Source organism: Physella acuta, unplaced genomic scaffold, assembly GCF_028476545.2.
Source record: "Physella acuta isolate Inbredline_101_S28 unplaced genomic scaffold, ASM2847654v3 ptg000187l, whole genome shotgun sequence".
In the NCBI taxonomy this organism is placed as follows: Eukaryota; Metazoa; Mollusca; class Gastropoda; family Physidae; genus Physella; species Physella acuta.
Genome location: NW_026731706.1, coordinates 52,307 through 76,075, shown reverse-complemented (window position 1 = coordinate 76,075; position 23,769 = coordinate 52,307). Strand labels below are relative to the sequence as shown.

Below are 23,769 nucleotides of genomic sequence, written 5' to 3'. Positions count from 1 at the left end.
GGGGTCGGATTAAACGATAATCCACTTAATGGATGCGCTTTTAAAACAAAATCTACGCGCAAATCAAAAGATCAAAACACATAATGTAAAGTACTATTCGCTTACGCCAAACGGAAAAGATTAAAATAAAACAACTCCCATTAGGGTAAAGAGTACATTTAACTGCTTTGAGACTTAGTCCTATGTTTGGACATTGTGCTCACTTGCATGCCCACACACAAAAGACTTAAGTATAATGTTTGAAAGAGAGTTTTAGGTTCGTCATTAGGGTTACACTGTGATCTGGGTAGGTGTATAAGTTGATATTCGGATTATAACATAATGTCTTTTATTAGCTTAAGATTAATTACCCTCAAGAGAGGTATGAATGTTTGGTTGTATGAATGTTTGATTGTGTGAATGTTTGGTTGTATGAATGTTTAATAAAGCAAAATCTGGGTAACACATTAATAAAACAATGGTGTATTCATGTAATTGATAAATCTGTATGCCAATGTCTACATTATGTGGTAGTGTGTAGTTGATAGCACGCGATTTTAAGTGCAAGAGCACTATGCAGGAAACAAACACGGTAATCTGATTATGCACCCAAATTCCCAAGCAATTGATGTAAACTGTATTCCTTCTCTACATGAAATGATCTACGCCAACTTTTAAATTTAAAAAAAAAAATTAAAAATTTGTCATTCTATTAGATAAATACTAGTATATTACGTTGAAATAAAATCAAGACAAATATAATAGATTTTTTGAATAATTTTTTTTAACGTTGAATGAATACTGTGAGTTGGTGGGCGTTGCAGTTAAAGACAGTAGCTGTCACCCTCGTCAAATCAATTCCCATTCTCCACCTCCCCATCCTCATCCCGATTTCCCCCCCCCCCCCCCTCACTCCTGCTTGCTTTTTTTTTTTTTAAACGAGCGCCACACAAAAAACTGACCGGACCCACAAAGTGCTGGCTACACCACCCCGCACGCGTCTGCCGGGCACGGTGTGTAAATATTTCATAATGAAACCAGGGGGGGGGGGGGGAGGTGGACGGAGGGGGGGGGGGAAGTTGGACGGAGGGGGGGGGGGGAGTGGACGGGGCTTTCAATACTCACTGAACTTGGAACTGTTCCTTCTCAACCGGAAGCCATCCATTTTCAACCGGCTCTTCGGTACGGCTTTGGCACGGCGAGATATTGAGGTTTAATTGCCGGAAAAGATACATAGGCCGTGAAAAAAAAAATCTCGAACAAACCTCGGTCACAACTGTTTGCGTTAATTAAAAAACCGTTAAATCACATCAAAAGGGGCTGAACTAATCTTTCTGTATGGTCACACCCCGCGCTGTATTTAAACATCAAACAGTCCGGCATCGATTGGTCGAAGAACATCTTTTCATATACTCCGGTAGTGGTGGGGGGGGGGGGGATAAGCTTCGTTTGACTGGAACAACTCAAAGAGGACACGGAAGGGAAAAACGGAGGGGAAAAAACGGAGGCGAAAAAACGGAGGGGAAAAACAGAGAGAAACGGAGAGGGGAAAAACGGATGAAAAAACGGAGGGAATACGCGAACGAATAAAAAGACCCCGCCATGTCAATTTTAATTGTTCGCGCGCAATTAATTCTGTTTACAGTAAATTGGCAATGTTGTGTTAGTTAACACATTAATTTTGTTGAAATAAAACATGCAGGCGAGAATCACAAATATCAACGGCGGTTGTGGTGCATAGAGGGTTAATGTGTTTTTATAAATCTATGTTTACGACAGTCTTTAAAGAGGTATACGAGGACAGAAATGCATTTGACGATGTATAAGGAATTTGTGTACACTAGTGGGCATACTACCCTTCTTATAAGAGAAACGAGCATGGTGTGTTATAAGGAAAATAACTTTTATTGGGTGGATGGGTGGGTCTATAACGGGTTGTGTTGTAGACAGCTGAGAGAGTAGATGGACTCACTGGTCAGTGGCACGTGCATTAGTCAGACGTATCATGACCTTCAGCTATAATAATGTCGTTGGATGGATGTCTTATTGACGATGGTGTTTGGTGATTAATCTGAATCTGCTACGACTACAAACGTTGAGATTCTCCGCGTGCAAACATGACAATCAGCGATTTATATTTAAACAGACAACACCAGTATAGGTCTTCATCTACGATGAACACTCGCGAACATTTATTTGAGAAAAAACACACACAGGCCTACACATTAAGCCTATATTCGTGTACACGGAAAAGATTGAGGAACACATATCAAGGAAGACATATCAACGATAAACGTACGCATATCTAGAAAACATGTACATAAATTTAAAAGACATGTACAGATATATAGGATACATGTACACATCAACAGCCAATTATATAGAGATTATAGCCTCGTCTTTCATTAAAGAGAAGAAGGCCGCTCATACATATGGAAAACCTATCGATTTTTTTCCTAATCGTTTTATTTCTCACATTTTTATTCAATCAATCATTCAAACATGGTCTAGTTCACAGATCTGTTAAACTTTATCATTCCCTCGTTTGCTTGTAGTTTATGTCGACACCAAATGACACACTGACATACCAAACTTGTCAGTCCAACACACCAACGTCAGCCTTACAGGGACAGTCCAATGACCTAAGTCCACTGTACCGGTGCCAGATATAGAGCACCAGGAACAGTTCCCTGGCCTGAAGACTGGCACCTGGCTTACACCTTAATACCTGCAGCTTGTGGTGAGACTAGGACCACTTGAGCTCGTCCCCGGGGCAACAGTTCAAAGTTCAATCCCGAGAGTATCGTCTCACAGTACCAGTACGGCGTGGTATTTATTTTTTCCTGGGTGAGCTCAGCCATTTTTATAATTCTTGTACTGACGGCAAATAAAAACTGTAAAATTACAGACATAACACGATCTTCTATTGTTTGTAATATTGAGGTTACAAAAAAAATATTTTAATTGTCAGATAGAAGATCTGCGCTTGTTAATTGGATATTCCCAGATTTGTATGTCAGAATTAGTTTAGGTCGTATGTCTCTTGAACTCAACTAGCTTTAAGTTGTACCTGGCATAAGTCGGGTGGGGTGGGCAGAGGGAGGCAGTGTGGTTCAGATTACGAAGAGTTTCAGCCCATTCTAACATGCTTAGTGTATTAGGGAGCTGAAAATATGCTTAAAATATGTTGAGTAGTCGCAACAATTTCTTCCATGTTCGCATGTCTCAGGACAGTGCTCCTTTACTCCCCCCCCCCCTTCCCCCCCCCCCCCAAAGGAACCTGTACAGTGGGAATAACACGAGACCTCATTAACAAATAGCCGTTTATTGAGGGAGGCTCGGGCATGCGTGGTTCCCCACATCTTTTAGTACCGGCTCGTGGTTTTTATGGTCTCTGGTGAGATGGGGGGCCATTAAAGCAGTGGCTATTTTTATCTTTCGGGTTTATCCGCGAGAAGATTTGATTGATAAGTGTTTGTCTTGTAGCATGATTGATAAATATTGGACCAGTGTAGCATGTGTACGGAGCAGGCAGGAGATGTGTGGTTTTAGAATACCGCGATGATGCTTTGAGTTTCATATGTCTTGTTTAGCTATTCACTTTTTAATTATAGGTGGCCATGCAAGTCTTTGTCGCAGGTGGTTTTGTACTTTCTCATAGCAGGTAATGCACATCTTTTATTTTAGATGGCCATACACTTCCTACGTGTGGATTGACTTCTGCATACACGCTCGAGCTTATAGCAGGTAATAACTAAGATTCGAACTCATGTATGACTGACACTCAAAGATTTGATTGAAAAATGTGACTGCTCTGGACAGGACTTATTTTTTGACAGATTTGTCTTGTTAGTTGTAATGCGGTTTTTTTTCTTGCAAGACAAAAATACACCAGTATACTGAAACAACGCTAGGCATATGTGGTAGATGAAAGCCGTATATACACCCATACATATGAGTATTACCACAAGACCCATACAGTTGAGTACTACCAGAAGACGGTTGTGTGGGCTACAACCATACAGTTGAGTACTATCAGAAGACAGTACATGATGGGAGGGTGGTCAATGGAGATAACGTCCACCTAAAGAGGGCCATCTTTACCCGGGGTCAGGGGTGGGGGGATAGGGTGTGAGAAGAAAACGGGTGAGATGGGTGGGTGTGGTTTAGGGTGAGGGGGGGGGGGTAATCCAGATCGATACGGATGTGCACACAGACACATTCATCACACGACCCCAAGGGCCCTCGTTACATTCCCGCTCTGACAGCATGAATAACCTCCCTTGGCACTTTCTCCAGAGCATGGCAGCGGCGGCCATTTTGTGGCCCACCGAAAGGAAAAAAAAAATATATGGAAGACTCTAAGGCGCCTCATTGGTACCGTCCAGCCGACCCGTCCAAGTAAGGGTGGGGTTGAAATCGGGGGGGGGGGGGGTAGATATTAAGGCGGTTTTGGTGCTATATTTTGGAGTAATATAGCCGAAGTCATGAGTGCCGTTATACATGCGTAGACAGATAAAAAAACAACAACCAAACACAGCATTAAAAACACATCTTTTTTGTCAGTGTTAGCCCTGGAGACTTGTCGCCAACGCTATCAGACTATCCCATTTCCCAGCAGGGCGATGTGAGTACTCACCCCCAGGATACGACCGTTACAGCAGGAAACACGAGCAGTGAGAGGGTCGGCTGTTCAGACCTTATTAGTACCCGGCAACTATTGCAAACACATGACAGTAGCCATAGATTACTCTGTTGACTTATTATTCAAAATCCTAATATGTGGAGAAGTATTTCATTACAACGACGCAATTTAAATGACACAGAAAGAATTATACGCTGGAATTACCGGACATTTATCTTCATTTTTCATTACGTACATTTAGATCTTGTCTATAGTTTTGTTTTTGTTGTTTTTTTCTGTCCCGACATTGACGCATGTTCGGCTAATTTCTCAACAAGCAGTAATATTAAGACTATTATTCAAAAAGGGTGTGATTTATATCAGTGTTATGTTATAGTGCTAGTCGCTACCTTTTGCTCTATATCGTAACATATGCTACTTTAGTCTATATAAGTAAAATATTTTTGCTACTTTTCGGTCTATGTCAGTAACATGTGCTAGTTGCTACCTTTTGGTCTATATCACAACATCAGTAACATGTGCTACTTGCTACCTTTTGGTCTACATCAGTCACACATTACTGAAGCAGCCCACCAGTCTCCCTGTTACCCTGCCCTATCCCACCGTGTAGTTTAATAACCTATATCCCGTTACTGTACCGGTGTACGTGTCGCGCTATATTCCATACAAGTATCTTTAGTAGTCCGTGCTCCCGTGTCACACAGACCGTTACCCCCCGGCACGTCACGTGTCGCTAATGGCCGTAGACTAGCGCCTGTACCCTGCCATTAACGGTCGTTATCGTTGTTGTCGTTTGATACCTGCTGCTCGATGGTGTGGCGGCGTGGTGTTGGGTTCCACAGCTGGGTGGACTTGAGCCGTGTCGGGTCAGGTCAGGTCGGGTCAGACAGATTCATTCAGGGACAACACTGACCACAGGCTAACGCGGGTTGTTACACCGCCGTTTAGCACATCCAAGTTATCGATGCGTTACCGTCTGTGTTGCATCAACTAACACGTCAATATCCGTTTTGTATCCGCTGAAACGTCAACGTCCGAGTTCCGTCCACTGACACGTCACCGTCCGTGTTCCGTCCACTAACACGTCACCGTCCGTGTTCCGTCCATTGACACGTCCGCCCACCGCCATCCCCAACGCAATATTCCAGGATTTATTAACCTCCTTAGGCACCACCCCTCCCTAGGCAATGATGAATGTAGCAATGTGATGTTTATCAAGATGTTTACCGTCACGTTTAACATCTATATTGAAATACACACACACGCTACAGTTAATCCAATAATTAATTAAAGGGATAGGGCAGAGGGCAGGAGAACTGGTTCGGAAATGTATATAAAAAATTTAATCAAGAAATTTCTTTAAAGTCTCTATACAGCAACATCTCATTATATTCGCCAGGAGGCCGCATCGAGAAGTTCTCTGCCTTTAACAAATTAAATAAATAAAAAAAACACCCAACTACAATCAAGTTAATCACATGATTTATAGCATTAGGCCTCAGAAATCATTCGCGTCAAGCGTGGTAAATTATCGCCAGTTACCTCCCCTCCCCCGCCTGGATTAGAGTGCACTTGTTTTTTGTTGTTTTAATTCCCTCCCTTCCTCATTTGTTTCCTTTAATATTTATGCTACTTTATTTTTTTTTCTAATCCTTAAATGCCGAGCAAATTATTCTTTATTAGCAGTGTGATAAAGTTCAATTAATGGAAATCGCCAAGAGAAAAAACGACAACCCAAGACAGGTTTTGGCCGCGGGGTGGGGTGGGGGGTGACATACGGTCGTGAAGGGGCGTACGCCCGCCTTCATTTATATTTCATGTTTCCAAACGTCGAGTGGGGCCCTCGTTAGCGGGGCCTTAATAGCGTTAGGCCCCGCAGTTCTTACTGCCCGTACATCTGATTACTATCAGTCGGTGACTTACGAGTTGTCGCTCTTAGCTTTTTTTTCCCTCTCTCACCCCAATGTCTATTAATCAGGGGCGACTATTCAGAAATAATAAAAGAGCGATAACTCACGTGTTGAGATAACTAATCCACCATAAACTCTCCGCCTTCTTCCCCCCCCCCCCCCCCCCCCCCCCATCTCATCCCCCCTTATGTTATGCGTTCATCGAAATGGGAATTTCCGAAAGATGAAGTCACGATTTTTTTTTTCTTCCTACGATATCGTGTCAATGCATTGGTTTCTGTAAGTATTCACGATAAGTAACGGAATATAAGTGGGGTAATCGATTTCTTTGGTTAAACAATATAAATTGCTTGGTGATGAGGTAATTGTTGTTACGGATATCGATTCTGGGGCGAAAATAATCCTGTCGCAGCCTGCATCCCAACAGCGATGTACTGGTCGATACGGGCTGTATGGACAGTTTCTGTTGGATGGTCGTAGATGTATGGACAGTTTCTGTTGGATGGTCGTAGATGTGAGACTACTCATCATAACTAGCGGACCGCCAGAGTAAAACACGGTTGTTGGATGTGGACAACCTAAATAAGAAGTCATTGATAGTGGACCACCAAAATAAGACGCGATTACTGAGCGTGGACAACAAAAATAAGACGTGAACATAGATAGTGGACCAACAACATATGACGTGATCATAGATAGAGGACCACCAAAATAAGACGCGATTACTGAGCGTGGACAACAAAAATAAGACGTGATCATAGATAGTGGACCACCAACATATGCCGTGAACATAGATAGAGGACCACCAAAATAAGACGCGATTACTAAGCGTGGACAACAAAAATAAGACGTGATCATAGATAGTGGACCACCAACATATGACGTGATCATTGATAGAGGACCACCAAAAATAAGACTCGACGCTTACAAGTAAACCACCAACACACAAAAAACGGCCTTCTAACTCCCCAACATTGATAACACATCTATTTCTAAAACAAGGTCTACAAGTCAATACTTTAAGTGTGGGTTAGAGAACGGGTACAAATTATATCTTTATAATTCCTATCTTTTGCTCTTTGATTTTTTTTTAAACACTCCTTCTGTGGCTACCGACTTCTGTAACTACTAGCTTGTGTAGCGACTGGCATATGTAGCTTCTAGCTTGTGTAGCTACCAGTTTCTGTAGCTACCACAAAGTAAATCTATCTCGCGACCAACCAACCATCGAGCTCTGAGCGAGACCCAGCCTACGAGTGGTTTGACCACTTAATATCTGGCCGACATTTTGCTCCAATTTCACCAGTCTCGTGGGAAATGAATATACAAATCGTCATCCATACATCAATTTTTTTTTTTTACATAAGCTCAAGGCGTCATCAATACATCAACTTTACAAAACATCATTTCTTTACAGAACCTTAAGGCTATTTCCATACATCAACTTTACAAAACATTTTTTTTTAGAAAATCTTAAGGCATTCTTCATAGTTGTACATAACCTCAGGCGCCCTTATATCTTACTAAATACATCAATTATTTTACGAAACAAAGCAACACTTTATCTGAAGGACTTAATAAAAATACACTTTCTTCCCCTTTAATTTGAAAAATTAGATGATGCTTATAGGCAGATTCTAATTAATTAAAAACTTGAAGACGTATATTTTTAAAATATAATAATAATTTTTTAAACTGTTAAATGACCGCCTTTGTATAATGTAGACCTCATTACAAGAAATCAATTCACGCAAGAACTATTTTCCTTAAAATTGATTTTAGGGTGGGAACCAGTAGCGTACGCAGGGGGGGGAGCAGGGGGAGCAGCCGCTCCCCCTGTGACCATTTTCAGCAAAGTGGCGCCTTTTTGGAAACTTTTTAAACTCAAAGTTTTAAACAATGATATTTGTTAAAAAATATTTTTGGTCGGCACATCTATGTAAATCACAAATTTCTTTTCATGCAGCAATTAAGCATTATTGTACTAGTCTAGTAGTGTCTACGTTTACAACACGTATTAACAGCCGCATCAGTTTGCCATTCTAAAAAGTATTCTTACAGTTTGGGCTATAGTGATACGATTACAAATTATATGAAACAGTTACAACCCCTCTCCCCCATGGAGCCCTCTGTAAAAAAAAAATATTGTCATAATACCACTGATACTTATTTAAATCTATTTCTGAATCAGTATACATGTGTAATATATATGTATGTTTAGAACAGTCATTTAAAAAAACTGACGCCACTCTGAGTTGGTTATCCCCCCCCCCCCCCCACACACACACACCTCACCACCACAATTGTGCAGAGCGACATTAATGTCACACCTAGGTATACACTGGGTTGGATAATTGATCTAAAGTGACCGGACAGTAAAAAGGTGTGTGAGCAATACAGTGATCTAACCCATACCTATCACTATGTTAAAAAATGATGTTTAAGGAACACAAGAAGCAGTACTTAATTGAAAAAAAAAATATAACATGAACTAAAAGACAACTATATAATTCAATGTAGGCTATTATTCCGGAGGTATTCTATTATATCGAAAAGCGTGGTTTTATACCAACTCTGATTTTAAAAACTTTCATTATGCTGTAATACTTTAACATTTATGATGACGATATATTAAATTCTGATTATAGAAAAAAATATTTTGTTAACACGAATAGCGTTAAACAATTTCATTATATTCTAAAGTAATTATTTATTTGTTTTGACATTTATTATTAAATGTGTAGATATATACATATTTATATTAAGAGAGTGATTATTTCCCCTATTTCACTTGTCTTAAATAATTTTCCAGGAATTATAATGTAAGAATTTTTTTACAAGAATTACAAAACAGATTGTGTTACGTTCATTGTTTTTGGTTTTAGTGTGTATATTTTGTGTGTTTTTTTGTTTAGATTGATACAATTTTTGTTTTGTCGGCCTACATTGTGTATTTTTTCTTATTTCTTCAGAGTGCTACTTTCAATTTATTTTACATCATAGCGAAGTAATGACATACAGCTAGTAATTATATATATATATATATATATATATATATATATATATATATATATATATATATATATATATATATATATATATATAATACACGTATATAGAGCGTGTTAAAAATTCGGCGCCTTTTTTTGCTCTTTTCGCTCCCCCTACTACGAAAACCTGGATACGCCTCTGGTGGGAACGTTCGATCGTCATTGCATCAAACTTTATTTTATCGTTCATGTGAAAAAATAATCTGTTATGTATCAAAGCAGTGTATTGGCTGTTGTATACTGTCAGTAACAGAGATATGTGTTGACATTATTAACCCACACACAGCAAGAGTTTAAAAACCAAATTGTGGTTAGCCTTTTTAGAATAATTATTTCAACTAATTTTGTCACGTCCCCCCCTCCCCGTCCCCTCAGTGAGTTGTCGGTTCCTGTGTGGTGTGAAACTAGCCCTCACTGACACACACAATCAGTGACGGGTGGTCGACTGACCGGACACTGGGTTCATGTGATGGTTTTTTTTTTTATTTTACTGACCAGAGTTTGGGGTCAAGCCGGGGTCTCAAGCTAGGTTGACAGAATTTACAGGGAGTTTTTTTAAAATGTTAGATTGATATTAACTTATGTTTAAATAGGTGGGTAGGATTACTTTTGTCTTTTAAAGTGTGTTCATTTATGGTTAAATTGTTTAATATTATAATTTTAAAAATAGTTTTGTCATATTACAGTTTTACAAGTAGATCTAAATATAGACATTAATCGCCTTTTTATACCATATCGAAGTTCAATTTCTCATGTGCCAGGATCGGATTAGTTTCAGGGTTGTGGTCAGCAAAATGTGTCAGGTGTAGAGTCAGTGACAGTATTAGAATAACGATTCTTTTTTTTAATCAATTTTCTTTTGAAATAGTAGACACTACATTTGTTTTCCTTAGCCACAGATGACTTAACAAAGACACACAGCGACACAGATAAATTAACAAAGACACACAGCGACACAGAGGACAAGACGAATATGTTTGGGTACCGCTGCCAGCATCTAATGGTGACAGGTGAAACCAACGGCCACACCCAAGTATCAGTTAACAGTGCAGTTAAGTGACATTTGCAGTTAGTTGACATTTACCAAGTCAGACGCATGTTCTTTATTATGGGTTTGATGTTGGGTAATTAGTTTTTACAAAGCTGGACAGGGAGGGGTGGTGTCTCTATGTGCAAGGTTGGTTAACTTTCAACAGTCACGTACACAGTGAGAGTGTGTTATTTTAGTTAACAGGCCAATCAGTTATAGTCTAGTATTTTTTGTGTTTCCTAAGTTGCGTAGGTTTCCATTACTGCGTGTGTGTGTGTGTGTGTGTTCGTGTGTGTGTGTGTGTGTGTGTGTTCCTGTGAATATGTGAGTTTATGTATACAAACAACAATTTTTGCTCATCAAAATGTGTGAGTATTGAAATTAATGTGTGTGTTTATGTTAACACTCCAAAAGAATACAATTATATTGGTGCTTATTTTATTATATTTTAATCAATGATCCTGCTCGCCTTGTCGGTGGGAGATAGATTCATTCAATGATAAACAAAATAAACATTTCTACTGTGTTAACAGAAATAAAGATAAATTAACACTTACAACCTAAAATTCCATAACGTGGAGTCACTAAGTCGTTTCGTTCCCAAGATAAAGATACGTTAAAATTACCCCTTGACACAAATACACTACACAACTTTTCAATGTTCCACTAATTGGGCCACAAATTATTATAACTTTTATAGTATAATTTAATCGCCTCGGTAATGCATGTACATTAAATTTAACAGGGGTGAGGGGGGGGGGTGCGCTAATCATACCTATAACGCGTAATTCCTGAATGGATATCAATTTTCTACAACGTACAATTGGAGTAACAGTTGTGTGTTTATGATTCAGGCAATTCGTAGGTAGTAAATATGTACGTAGGCCTAACTAATATTAGATTTAATTAGACCAAATAGATGTACGCAATCTATAAATACTTGTCCAGAACTTCACGATTTAATTTCCACTTATGACTCAGTCTTATCTCACGGTTCACTTGTGTTTAACGTAAACAAACAATCAGCTGTTGTCAACAAAAGTCCAGCTATTGTTAGTGCTTATGACTCAACTGTTGCTGCCCACCTATTGTGTTCAATGTAAACAATTAACAATTAACAACAATCAAGCAAGACAAATCCAGCTACTGTTTACTATCTTCAGTACAGATTAGATCTAGCCATTTTTAGATTATCTAGATCAAGATCTAATCGTTAGATATCTTGTAGTATCTAAGTATTACGGTATTTTTTACTCACCGAAGCGGTTTCGCCACCTCCACTGAATCAATCCAAAATATCCGATAAGAAATAAAAACAACAAAGTCTCACTTAAATTCCAGCCAGTCTCACTTATTTACTTCACAATCCCAAACAGCTGCACACCGAGTGAAATCAAGGTGAAGGCCTCCCAAACACAACCCGTTATCGTCTGCAACACGACGTCTGCTCAAACCTCGCACAGCCAGACACGCGAAATCTCAACCGTTGATGTGTGTTGTCCGGCCGTGGTCCGAGCCAGCTCACAACAAACGAGGTATTTTTACCCTCAAAACAATCGGTTCCGCGAACTACACACTCGGCGGTCTGAAAAGGGAGAGGCAGGGGCGGGTAACTCCGGACGATAGTCGCGGTAGAGTAGTGGGGGATTTGTGAGACTAAAAATAAAAACACGGCCAGCGCTACCCGATATTGAATTTGTTCTCTCGCTCTCCTCTCGTGGGTGATAGAACACACACGAACACACACGATCGCGCGCACACACGAGTCTGTCAGACGCTGATCAGAACAATTACAAGAAACGATGTCCCAGAATTTGTATCCGTATCTCAACACACTCCCTTCTCGAACACTATGCGAATATTTTTTTTGTTGTTGTTGTAGAAATAATAGTCAAACACGTCTGCTGCAGTGCTGGCGCGGGAGACGGAGTGGAGAGACTGAGGGGGGAATCTCGCATGTAGGACGACGCGCTGCCGCTATCCTCGGCACTCACACACCAAGCAACAGCACTCGCGGCGCGCACGGACGTACGAGAGGAGGAGGAATCGGGTGACGCCTTGCCGGTGGGTCCGAGGCGTGTGCGAGGGACCGTCACTCCGCGGTGCCAACTGGGGCGTTGGGGATTGTCTTCTCCTACCGCGTGTTAAAAAAAAACGGTCAATGCTTTGAAAGGTAATCAATAAAAAAATATAAAAAAATCTTTATAATCCTAAAATAATCCCAAATACCTATACGTAGAGGCGTAGGAGCGGGTTGTTGCAAGTATGCGTGCGTTATTTTTTTTTCCTTTTGTCTACAATATGGCCGGTATTCTTGATATAAATATAAGAGGCCTATATATATATATATATATATATATATATATATATATATATATATATATATATATATATATATATATATATATCAAGAAAAATTTAAACCAATGAATTGTACCGTATTATTAAGTGTAAAGTTTGTTATGAAATGACAGAAAAGTCGGAGTGTATATGTACACTAAACATCTAAAATCCCACCTGTAGCAAATATAAAATAAAAAACCAACGTTACTACCACCCACTCGGGTAATCCGTAAATCTGGTTAATCCAATCATAATCACCTTTTTAATCTAACATTGCGTAAATCGATGCGGCGCGAGTTAATTACCGACGTAATGGCGTAGTAATTCGCGGCTAAGCTGAAACTGTCGAGGTTTTGTCGAGGTTTTGTCGAGGTTTTGTCGAGGTTTAGGGTTACCAGTTAGGATTAGCGCCCGACGTGTGTCGTCGCCCTAGTGGCGGTAACCCTAGACGCTATCAAACACAAAATGTGGGAAATTAAATTCAAGTGGAACAAAAGGCGCCGCACTGACACGTGTACGGATTCATTGAGGACACAATTAGGAGGGGATGGGGATAGATCCTCGCATTGAGACAATATGTTTAAGAAATGTCACACTGAATGCTATATTGTGTGTAATATTTAGAGAATATAATGATTGATCCACTGTTAAGTTAATGTATAAATTTAGTGGTGATGTTTGGGGCTGGGCGTTCTTCTATTTAGTGGTGATTATATATTAAAGTAAAGAACCCTCTTTAGACCTTGCGATCTTTTGGGCTCATATGTTTCTTGACCCCGGCATATGAGAGGAAGGTGTGGTCAGCACTATGTCCAGCCGCCTTTACTTTCCCTAACATGAGTTAGGTACCCATCAGAGGTGGGTGGACTCAGGGACGTTCAACTGACGTGAACCATGATTCGAACTTTCGAACTCGAGACTTTCGGGTTAGCAGACCAGCGCGAGTGGTGATATATATGGGTTTATAATTATATTTATTGAGGGGGCTCTGAGGTGGGAGGGGAATCATTTCTGTATTGTTACTTTTTGTTCCTTTTTTTGTAAAATAATGTATTTTAAATTAAGAGCCGTTTATGTAATTCACCAATGGTTTAGTAGGCTTTATATATATATACTAGGCATGCTGCCCAGCTTTGCTTAGGCTTTCGAAGACATTGAGAATTTGAATGCTTAATTAATTCGCCCGAGGGTCGGTCTACGACCTCAGGAGTTATGAAGAGGTTCCTCCGTGGACATTTTTTTTTTATTTATAGCTCATATAAGGCGCCGGTCAGTCGAGGTCAGTTTTGACCCCATCATCGTAGACTTTTCGGTCAACCGGCCCCCGTGTTCAGTCGCCCCAAGGCAAGATCCTGCCAAATTTGAAGCGCCTGCGGCGCCGGGAAGTGCCCTATCGGGCACCCGACAACTTTGCTTTATATATTATAGATAAACAAAGATTTCAATAAAGTAATTAAGGCCTGAAATACTTTAGTATAGAAATGAATTATTTGAATAGATGAATCTAGAATATATAGATCTAGAATCCAAATAAATAAAATAAATTTTATGAGTTTAGGCCGGAAAAATTGTATTGTATACATTTCATAGTGTACGTAGATCTAAATCAAATTTGAATGAAATAGTTCATTTCTTTTTATTCAAACACGGCAGATGACGTCATTAGTTAATGTATAAGCAATAGTGACGTCACAGTTTTATGCGTTCTTTTCACATCTATTAATGCTTTTCCGGTTGCATAAATAATACTGTTTCTCTACATTCGAATACGCCTTTAATTTTTATTTTTCTTCTTTAAATAAAATTGTGGTTATACATTTAAAACATCTAACATATTATTTTCAACAAAAGTCCGTAAAAAGTTCTCGATATATCGCTGCCGATTCTGACGTGATGTCCGGCGCAAATTTTTTGCGGACAGAGAAAGAGAGAGAGAGAGAGAGATGTGCGAACGTGGGGATTTATATATTAGGATATATATATATATATATATATATATATATATATATATATATATATATATATATATATATATATATATATATATATATATATATATATATATATATATGCGCTAATACAGGGAGATGTCAAGCTGGATGACGTTGATCCGGTCTGAGCCGGCAGCCGGTTCCGGTGCTTTTAAAAAGATCGGATGGCCGATCCATCACACAGCACCCGTACAGCACCACCTGACGCCCCAGCACCGCCCCGGCTATCTGGTTGACATCCGTACGGATTAGGTTCAGCGCGGAGGAATAGAAACCACCCATGCGATACGGCTGACCCCGGGTCGTGTTTAACTTGTTGGAGGAAGAAATATCTAGGGTTCGGGTTTGACAGGGTTCTACCTGATTCTCATTACTTGTTGCTTAAAGTTATACGGCTTGTCCATTATATGCTATTTAATATTATACGGCATGTTCATAATATGGCATTTAAATTTATACACGATGTCAATTATATGACATTTAAAATATCTTGCCATGTCCATTGTGCTATTTAAAATCATACGCCAAATTCATAATATGATATGTAAAATATATTTTTTGTCTATTTTCTGCTCTTTAAAACATTACAACATGCCAATCATCTACCTTGTGTAGGTCCAAGTTATTTTTACTCCTTGTTGGTAATTAGCTTGAATTAAAAGTGTGTTCGTTAAATTGCTAAAATACATACAGGCATGTGTATATTTTGTTTTAAAGAATTATAGGTTCAATTTTTAGAAAAATAATTGTTGATGAATAATAATTTTTAAAAATGAGTTTGTAAAGATTGTAAAAAAGTCCCTACTTATTTTTTTCCAATTAAATTTTACCTTAAAATCAAGTTGAAAATTGTAAAACTGTCAATTATAAAATCACCCAACGAAACCGTCCCGACATCTTTAACCCATAACCAATGCTCATAAAGAGGATAAAAGTACTAAACATAAACTCCAAATCTTACATTGATCTCAACAGCTTTAACTCATAACCAATGCTCATAAAGCATATACCAGCACTAAACCTAAACTCTAAACCTGACATAAATCTCAGTCGTTCCCCCGTCACGGTTCACCTGTCGTCACCTCCAGACAGGTACGACAAGGTAGACTGGACGTGCACCCACGCGCGGTGCCAGACCAGGTGAGTCAGCAGAAGGTGCCCCGCGCCAGGATCAGGGTCACGTGTTCAGTCAGGCGAAACGAACGCTTGTTTTTACTGGGGCTACCCCGGCCCTCGCCTGCAATTATTGTACCCTGTAAGTACCGGAAATGTACATGTCGCCACGTCTAGGCATGCGTGTAATGACGGCAAAATTACGTTTCTGCCTCGTCGATACTTTTCCCATTAAAAAAAAGTACTTTGGTTAAAAACTTTTTAAGTACCTCGGGAGATTGAAGATGAGTTTTTTAATTAGAAATTTTAAGTACATAAATTTACGTCAGGGAAAACGTGCAACCTACTTCGTGAGTGAATTTTATCTTTTGGTGGTGTATCTACACACATACACACAAACACGCATGCACATACACATACACGAACACACACACACTACCAACATCACACACACACGCATTCACATACAAACAAACACACACATACATACACCACCAACATCACACTACACGCTTAAGGTGAAAGACTAAAGTTCAGATGCTAATCCCCCGTCTGCTTGAGCACCGAGTGTTGAAACACGGCAAGGGTCGTTAACTCTGGTCGGAGGGGGAGGGAATCAAGCCGACCGGACCGATTGTTGCTAATGAATCTATCTTCACGGATCTGGGCGGCCTGAAGCTGCGACACCGTGAAGGCTTAGGCCGGGTAGTTTAACTCACATTAGGAGCCGCTGCTATAGACTTAATCTACCCAGGGGGAGGGGGGGGGGGACGGTGGCTGCTATAGGCTAAATCTACCCGGGGGTGTAGGGGAGATACCGAGCGATACAATAGAGTATAGACCCAGCGACTCAAAGTGTGGGTGGGGATATTGAGGCTTGTGGCCCCCACTAGTGATAAAACATTGTATATTCGCTAGGTTAATGCTGGCCCACACACAATTTAGTAAGCCACCTAACAGGAAGTTTCTTGAAGACCTGAAGACAGCAGGGATGTCTTGGAAGACTGCAAAACTAACAGCCGGGACCGGACAAAATGGAAGGTTATGGTTGAGGCTCTATGCTCCACAAGGGATAAAAAAGTAAGTCAACTGAAACGTATTGTTAAGGTAGAATGTTTAGTCGGAAGTGAAGAGATAACTGTTGCAATAAGCTCTGCTGACAGAAGAAATCATCGTTTGATACCTGTATATATGTCGTCTGAGAAACACAAGCAGAGCAAAGGTAGCGGTCAGTTGTTGACTTCATACGTGTCTAGAGTAGAGCAAAGGTAGCGGTCAGTTGTTGACTTCATGCATGTCTAGAGTAGAGCAAAGGTAGCGGTCAGTTGTTGACTTTATGTATGTCTAGAGTAGAGCAAAGGTAACTGTCAGTTGTTGACTTCATACATGTCTAGATTGGAGCTAAGTTAATTACCACACATCAAAAATCAAGGGCCAACATTTACTTAGCACTTCAAGACTCCTCCCTACAAAAACACAACTCAACCAACGAAATAATTTAGTTCTTATAAGAAAACAGTCTTTATCTGCAGTTCGATCACAGTAAGCCATTCGGATCGTCTTCTACCGTCCACGGTACAATTTATAAATCATTTTATTACCATTGGCGATAGATGAAAACATACCGTGAAACCACTCCCCCCCACCCCCTATAAAACCACCCCCACCCCAACCACTGACCCAGCTAACAGAATAGCCGTGTTTCTCTTGTCAAAAGAAATTCGTCTTTTGTAACGCTGACAACACTGAGCCCGCTGTCAGACCAAGGCTTTTCATTTGACAAAGTTTTTTGACAAATGTCTCATCATGACCGCAGTAGTCGAGGACACGGCGAGGGCAAGTATGTGTAGAATTAAATGGGGCAACATTAATTAAGGAATACTAATTAAGATGAAAGTAAGTTTGTGACCAGATTACATAATAGAATTCTAAGTTTAATTATAAAATATGTAAAAGTTAACTGCAGAATATGTGGCGTTCACTTTGTGTATGTGGGATATGTGTGGGGGGGGGGGAGCTAATCTGTATGGGAAGTTCATAATTGGAGGGGGGGTGGAAGGAGGTTGTGGGGTGAGGGAAAAGCACATATGTTTCAGTTGATTCCAGCGAGTATTTTAAAGCTAGATTACAACAGTACAACTCGACTAGTCCTGGCATTTGACCTATTCCAACAATCGCTGTGTCTTATGAACTAAGACCAAAACTTGGTCCAACCTATGAACTAAGTCCAAAACTTGGTCCAACCTATGAACTAAGTCCAAAACTTGGTCCAACCTATGAACTAAGTCCAACACTTGGCCCAACCTATGAACTAAGTCCAAAACTTGGTCCAACCTATGAACTAAGTCCAAAACTTGGTCCAACCTATGAACTAAGTCCAACACTCGGCCCAACCTATGAACTAAGTCCAACACTTGGCCCAACCTATGAACTAAGTCCAACACTTGGTCCAACCTATGAACTAAGTCCAACACTTGGCCCAACCTATGAACTAAGTCCAACACTTGGCCCAACCTATGAACTAAGTCCAACACTTGGCCCAACCTATGAATTCGTTATTTACTCGTTAAATCAGATGCCTATTTTTAAAAGCCCAACATTGTGTTCAGCTCGCGAGTTGCATAAAGAAGAAACTGATATAAAAATCTCTCAAAAAGTAGTTTTCAGATATTTGCTGTAAAATACTAATTATAAAAAAATAACTTAAAGCTATATATGTTTAGCCAACACAGTCAGAGACATCGATACACTTTCTCCGTTACTTCATAAATATGTACATTTTTATAGCCGTGAGTTTCCGGTTTTACCAAGTGCAACAAAATGTAGCACCGGCGCTAGCACTAAAAACAGTCTCTGTTAGTTTTTCCCCATCCACATCAAACCCTTTCATTTTTCATCGCGTACCTCACATTTCCGCGAAGCAATGGACTGGTCGGTTCTTGTAAACAATCCGCGAAGCTTTGTATGGGTCTATTCCCGTCCCCGGATCAAAGGCGGATCGCACCCTTTTTATGTCGGAAACAATGAGGCGCCCACCGTTCGATGAATACGAGTGTGATCGATCTCACCACGTAGGTAATATGTCGCCTCATTATCGCTATCCCCCCCCCCCCCCACTCTTCTCGTTTTGAATTCCCCACCCCCTCTTCTCACATCTTCGCTGACCCAAACGTTTCGCAAAACAAACAACAGTGATCGATCCTTTATGGCAGGACTGCTTCTACCTCTCAGGGCTCTCTCAAGATGTTCTACCTCTCCAGACTCTCTCAAGATGTTCTACCTCTCCAGACTCTCTCAAGATGTTCTACCTCTACAGCCTCTCTCAAGATGTTCTACCTCTCCAACCTCTCTCAAGATGTTCTACCTCTCCAGACTCTCTCAAGATATTCTACCTTTCATGGCTCTCTCAAGATGTTCTACCTCTCCAGCCTCTCTCAAGATGTTCGATGATCCACTGGTAATTGCGCTCGTCACCCGGTATGAAAGCAATATTTTTGTGAATAACAATTCGATTTGATATCGATCCAAACTTCTCTTCCATCCCCCCCCCCCCCACTCTAGGATTAAAGACTTATAAAAGAGATGGACGTGTAACGCGTACGTTTCCAATGTCTTAATCGTTGGGGGAAAGTAAAAAGATCTCACCTAGAACCGGAAACGGAAAAAGATTTAGTTGGTGACGGAGAGGGATATACAAATCAAAGCGAGTTGAGGAAAATATAAACCAGACATAATAAACTGGATGGACGGGAGTTTTTAAAAATTTAATGATGTAGTGAAATCTAAAAAAAAAAAAAAGGTCACATTTGGAACTTTGGTGTGTATTCATCTTTAATGAGAGAATGTCTTTGGAATCTGTATTCATAGCTAGTAAAGAAAAAGAAGGTGGTGTGTCTTGCAGTAATATAAGTGAATGGCAATGTTTGTCAAATTAAGGCTGAGGTATGGACCGTGGTTACATTTATTATAGCTAATCGATTATTATGGTGGGGTAAAAGCATGGCTGAATTATATGTCGGAATTGAAGGCTAAAATATATTAGTGGTCATAGTTTATTTCTTTCCAGTGTTGGTAATTACTACACGAAAAGTGTGTGAACCACCTTCAAGAGTCGACTATGTATTTAAGGGGTGAGTGTTGGGGGAGGTATGATAAAACAAGCTAAAATCTATTTAAAGGACCGGAAGGGTTGTCTCTTTCATTCATCTTTTTCCTTTTGTTCCCCACACACATCGGGCATCTTTATCTTTGGAGCGTTTATACTTTTTTTTTAAACTTACTTTTTTTCTGGATTTTCTCTTTTATAAGAAATTTTTTTTTATTTGCAATTGACATTCGCTAAATTAGGAAGATCGTTTGGTGTTAAAACACAAAGACCTGACAAAAACTTTTGTTATTTACCCCCCCCCCCCCCCATCCCTTTTAAGTCTGTGTTATTCCCAATTACGAACTTGATCCAGCCACATAATCCACAATTAAAAATAGACCCAGTTGCCGGTAAAGTGGAGGAATACATTAGCGATACATTGAGCAGTGTTACCCCATCACAAGCAATCAACACTACAAAATATTTTTTTCTTTACCTTCAGTGATGATGTCAAAAAAGGAGGTGTAATTTATCAAGGGACTTAACTCCACACGATTAGTCGGTTGCCGTTCCGAAGAATTTGGAATCTGCAGAAAAAAAAATTAAAACATTAATTCTCGTTGCATTTACTTTACCATCTACCTGATAGTTGGGTGGTTGCCGTAGGTTGGCCCGGGTTCAAATCTTATCTGATAAAGTTCCTAAAAATGTCGGCCTATGTCGATAGTCTATCGGACATCAAACACCTTAATTAGACCTGCGATTAGAGAATCTTAGAACCTGCTAAAAGGAATAGCTGAAACTGAATTTTCTCTCATTAGAAAAAAAATAATTAAAATAGTAAGTATTTTATTATATTTTTAAAAATAATATGAATTGTAAGTTCATTTGAAGAAGTTTATGGGTCTATGAAACGCTATGTGAGTGTATAAAAAGACAGTTATGTGCTTCATACAAATGTTGGCTATGTGTACATATGAAAACAACTACGTTAGATAACTCTCCGACTATGTGACATAACAAAAAATAAATAAACCAAGCGATCACATTATGTGAGTAAAATCGGGGTGTTGAGTCATTCGGCACAGGCGTGTTGTGTGTTGTGTAGGGCTACATGGTTTGTAGGTTTTGTCGGTAGGTTGCGTGTGCAGGTTGTGTGTGTAGGTTGTATTAGTAGGTTGTGTGAGTACGATGTGTGAGTACATCGTCATAGTTGGTTGAATTATTAGCAACATTTTTCGTTGAACAATAATTTTGCAAAACTGTATTTCAGATACACACCAAGCTCTTATGTACCACTGTTCCTTCTTCTAACGATCATCATTAAGTAGCAACAATGCCCCACCATTATTCACAGCACATACCATCCCTACAGACTACTACAGCAGACAACTGCTAGACAGACCTAAGCACCTGCCCCAGGAATCTCTACCTGTATGAGCCAACTCGAGTTGATGAAAAGAAACTTAACTGCACACACATGATTAGATATATAGCCGTGTGTACGCATCCACTTCTAGAAGCACACACAACATTCCATTTTTTTAATAGATCCAAAAATAATCCAATTTCTTATAACGACGCCCTCTTCCTCCTTAATAAAGCACTTAGTTATCTCGATAACTATAAGAAGTGGTCTTTTGGGTAAGACAAGTGTAATTATTTATAGAGTTACTCAACATATTTGTACCGTGTCGAGCGGGTCTAGATAGAGGAGTTTGGGTTTATTACACGTTAGAGGTGTAACTTAATCGTACAGTGGAATTTCGATATATATCTATATCTATATCTATCTATCTATCTATATATATATATATATATATATATATATATATATATATATATATATATATATATATATATATATATATATATATATATATATATATATATATATATATATATATATGTATAACACAGGGCATTATAACTTAGTAACCAGGTTAGTCATGAAAGAAATTCATGCTGCCATATTTTCCTATTATCAAGAAGGCTAGGTTCAATATATAAGCATATGAAAACAATGGCCCTACACAGATCCACCCTGAAGCCCTACACAACAGACCCCCTCCACATTCCAAGGTCCTACAATACATACCCCCCCACACACACGCATACACTCTCCCACACAACAGACCCCCCCCCCTGCCTACCACACCTCTTCTCAACCATTTCTCCGACCAAGACTTCCGGAATCTTCAGATTATTCATAAGTTGTTTCGGCACTTCCGCCGCTGTCTGTTGCTAGGTAACGTGACAGCTTGTCATGACGTCACCAGTCTCCCTGAATGTTCGCATGTCAACAGTTGGCGGCCTGGTTTAAGCAGACGTGAACACAACTGTTGGCATTTAATGAGGGCACGGATGGCTGACAAATAATTGGACGGATTAGTGGAACAAATGTTGCTGTTAAAAAATTGTTTTCGTGTGATAGGTCGGTATAATGTGTTATAGATTACACGAAGAAATGAGTAAACTAACACGAAATGTGTTAAGCAGTATAAGAATGTTTCGTCTAGAGATGCTGATGACGGTCAACTTGGTGTAAAATATAATGTTCAATAAGTCACCGTACACACTTTATATTGTCGAATTGGGATAGATGACCTAGTTAAATATAAAAGTTTAAATTAAAAAATGCTACGTTCGTTAATTATGGCTCTCACTTTAATGCAATATGGTTCTCTTTAACCCACACCTATATACACTCGTTCCCCTACCCTCTAGAACCAACGCTATCCCCGCCCATCCAACAATTCAACCACCCACTCAACCCCAACACATCAATTTCACTCTATAACACAACACAGTTCTTGCAGTTCTTAACCATCAAATATGTAAACCCAACCATCCCCTCCCACAACACCATCAACATGACAACCCCCTGCAACCCTATTCATCCAAAATCTAAACCCTAAAACCCAGACTCACCCGATACACCCCCACAGCCACCACTTCTCCTAAAACCGCACGCTATCCCTCACACATTCTCACCCCTCCCACAACAAAGCCCTACAACCAAACACCCCTCATTAACCACATCCAGCCCCCACACCCTATACATCCACCTCTCATACATTCCCACCCCTCATACATTCCCACCCCTTATACATTCCCACCCCTCACATAAATCTCACCCCTCCCACAACAACGCCCTACAAACAAACACCTCACCAGCCACTTCCAACCCCTACATCCTCAAACAACCCCCACCCCTCATACATTCCCACCCCTCATACATTCCCACCCCTCATACATTCCCACCCCTCATATATTCTCACCCCTCCCACAACAACAACCTACAACCAAGCACCTCATCATCCACACCCTACACCATCAAACAACTCCCACTCCACCCCTCATACATCCCCACCCCTCAAACAACCACCCCTACACCCCCACCACTCAACAAACGTACAACTACTACCGGTCCATTTTCCGTCGGTTCCCGTGCTAGCGAATCTCCCGACCAGGACAAATAATCAGCAGGCCCAGCTACAAAACCCTGGTGAGTGTGCACGTGCCTTAGACAAATGGCGAGCGGCAAACACAACAAAGGTCATCACAATATGGCGGCCAGAGACAGCCCAGAAATGGAAATAGAAAATAAATTGGAGAGAC

The 23,769-nt window shown here is 40.0% G+C and overlaps 1 protein-coding gene across 2 annotated transcripts in view; it reads right to left on the bottom strand.

The window, feature by feature from the left end:
* LOC131936784 (semaphorin-2A) overlaps positions 1-20,734 on the bottom strand; it is a 136,506-nt gene extending 115,772 nt beyond the window's left edge. Inside the window, exon 1 of one of the 2 annotated variants that reach the window (XM_059293849.1) lies at positions 20,645-20,734. The gene's annotated coding sequence lies outside the window, so the exon portion shown is untranslated. Of the gene's footprint in view, positions 1-11,872; positions 12,549-20,644 lie in introns of those variants that run through there. The other variant, XM_059293848.1, reaches the window with a different exon arrangement.
* Between the last annotated feature and the right edge of the window lie 3,035 nt (positions 20,735-23,769).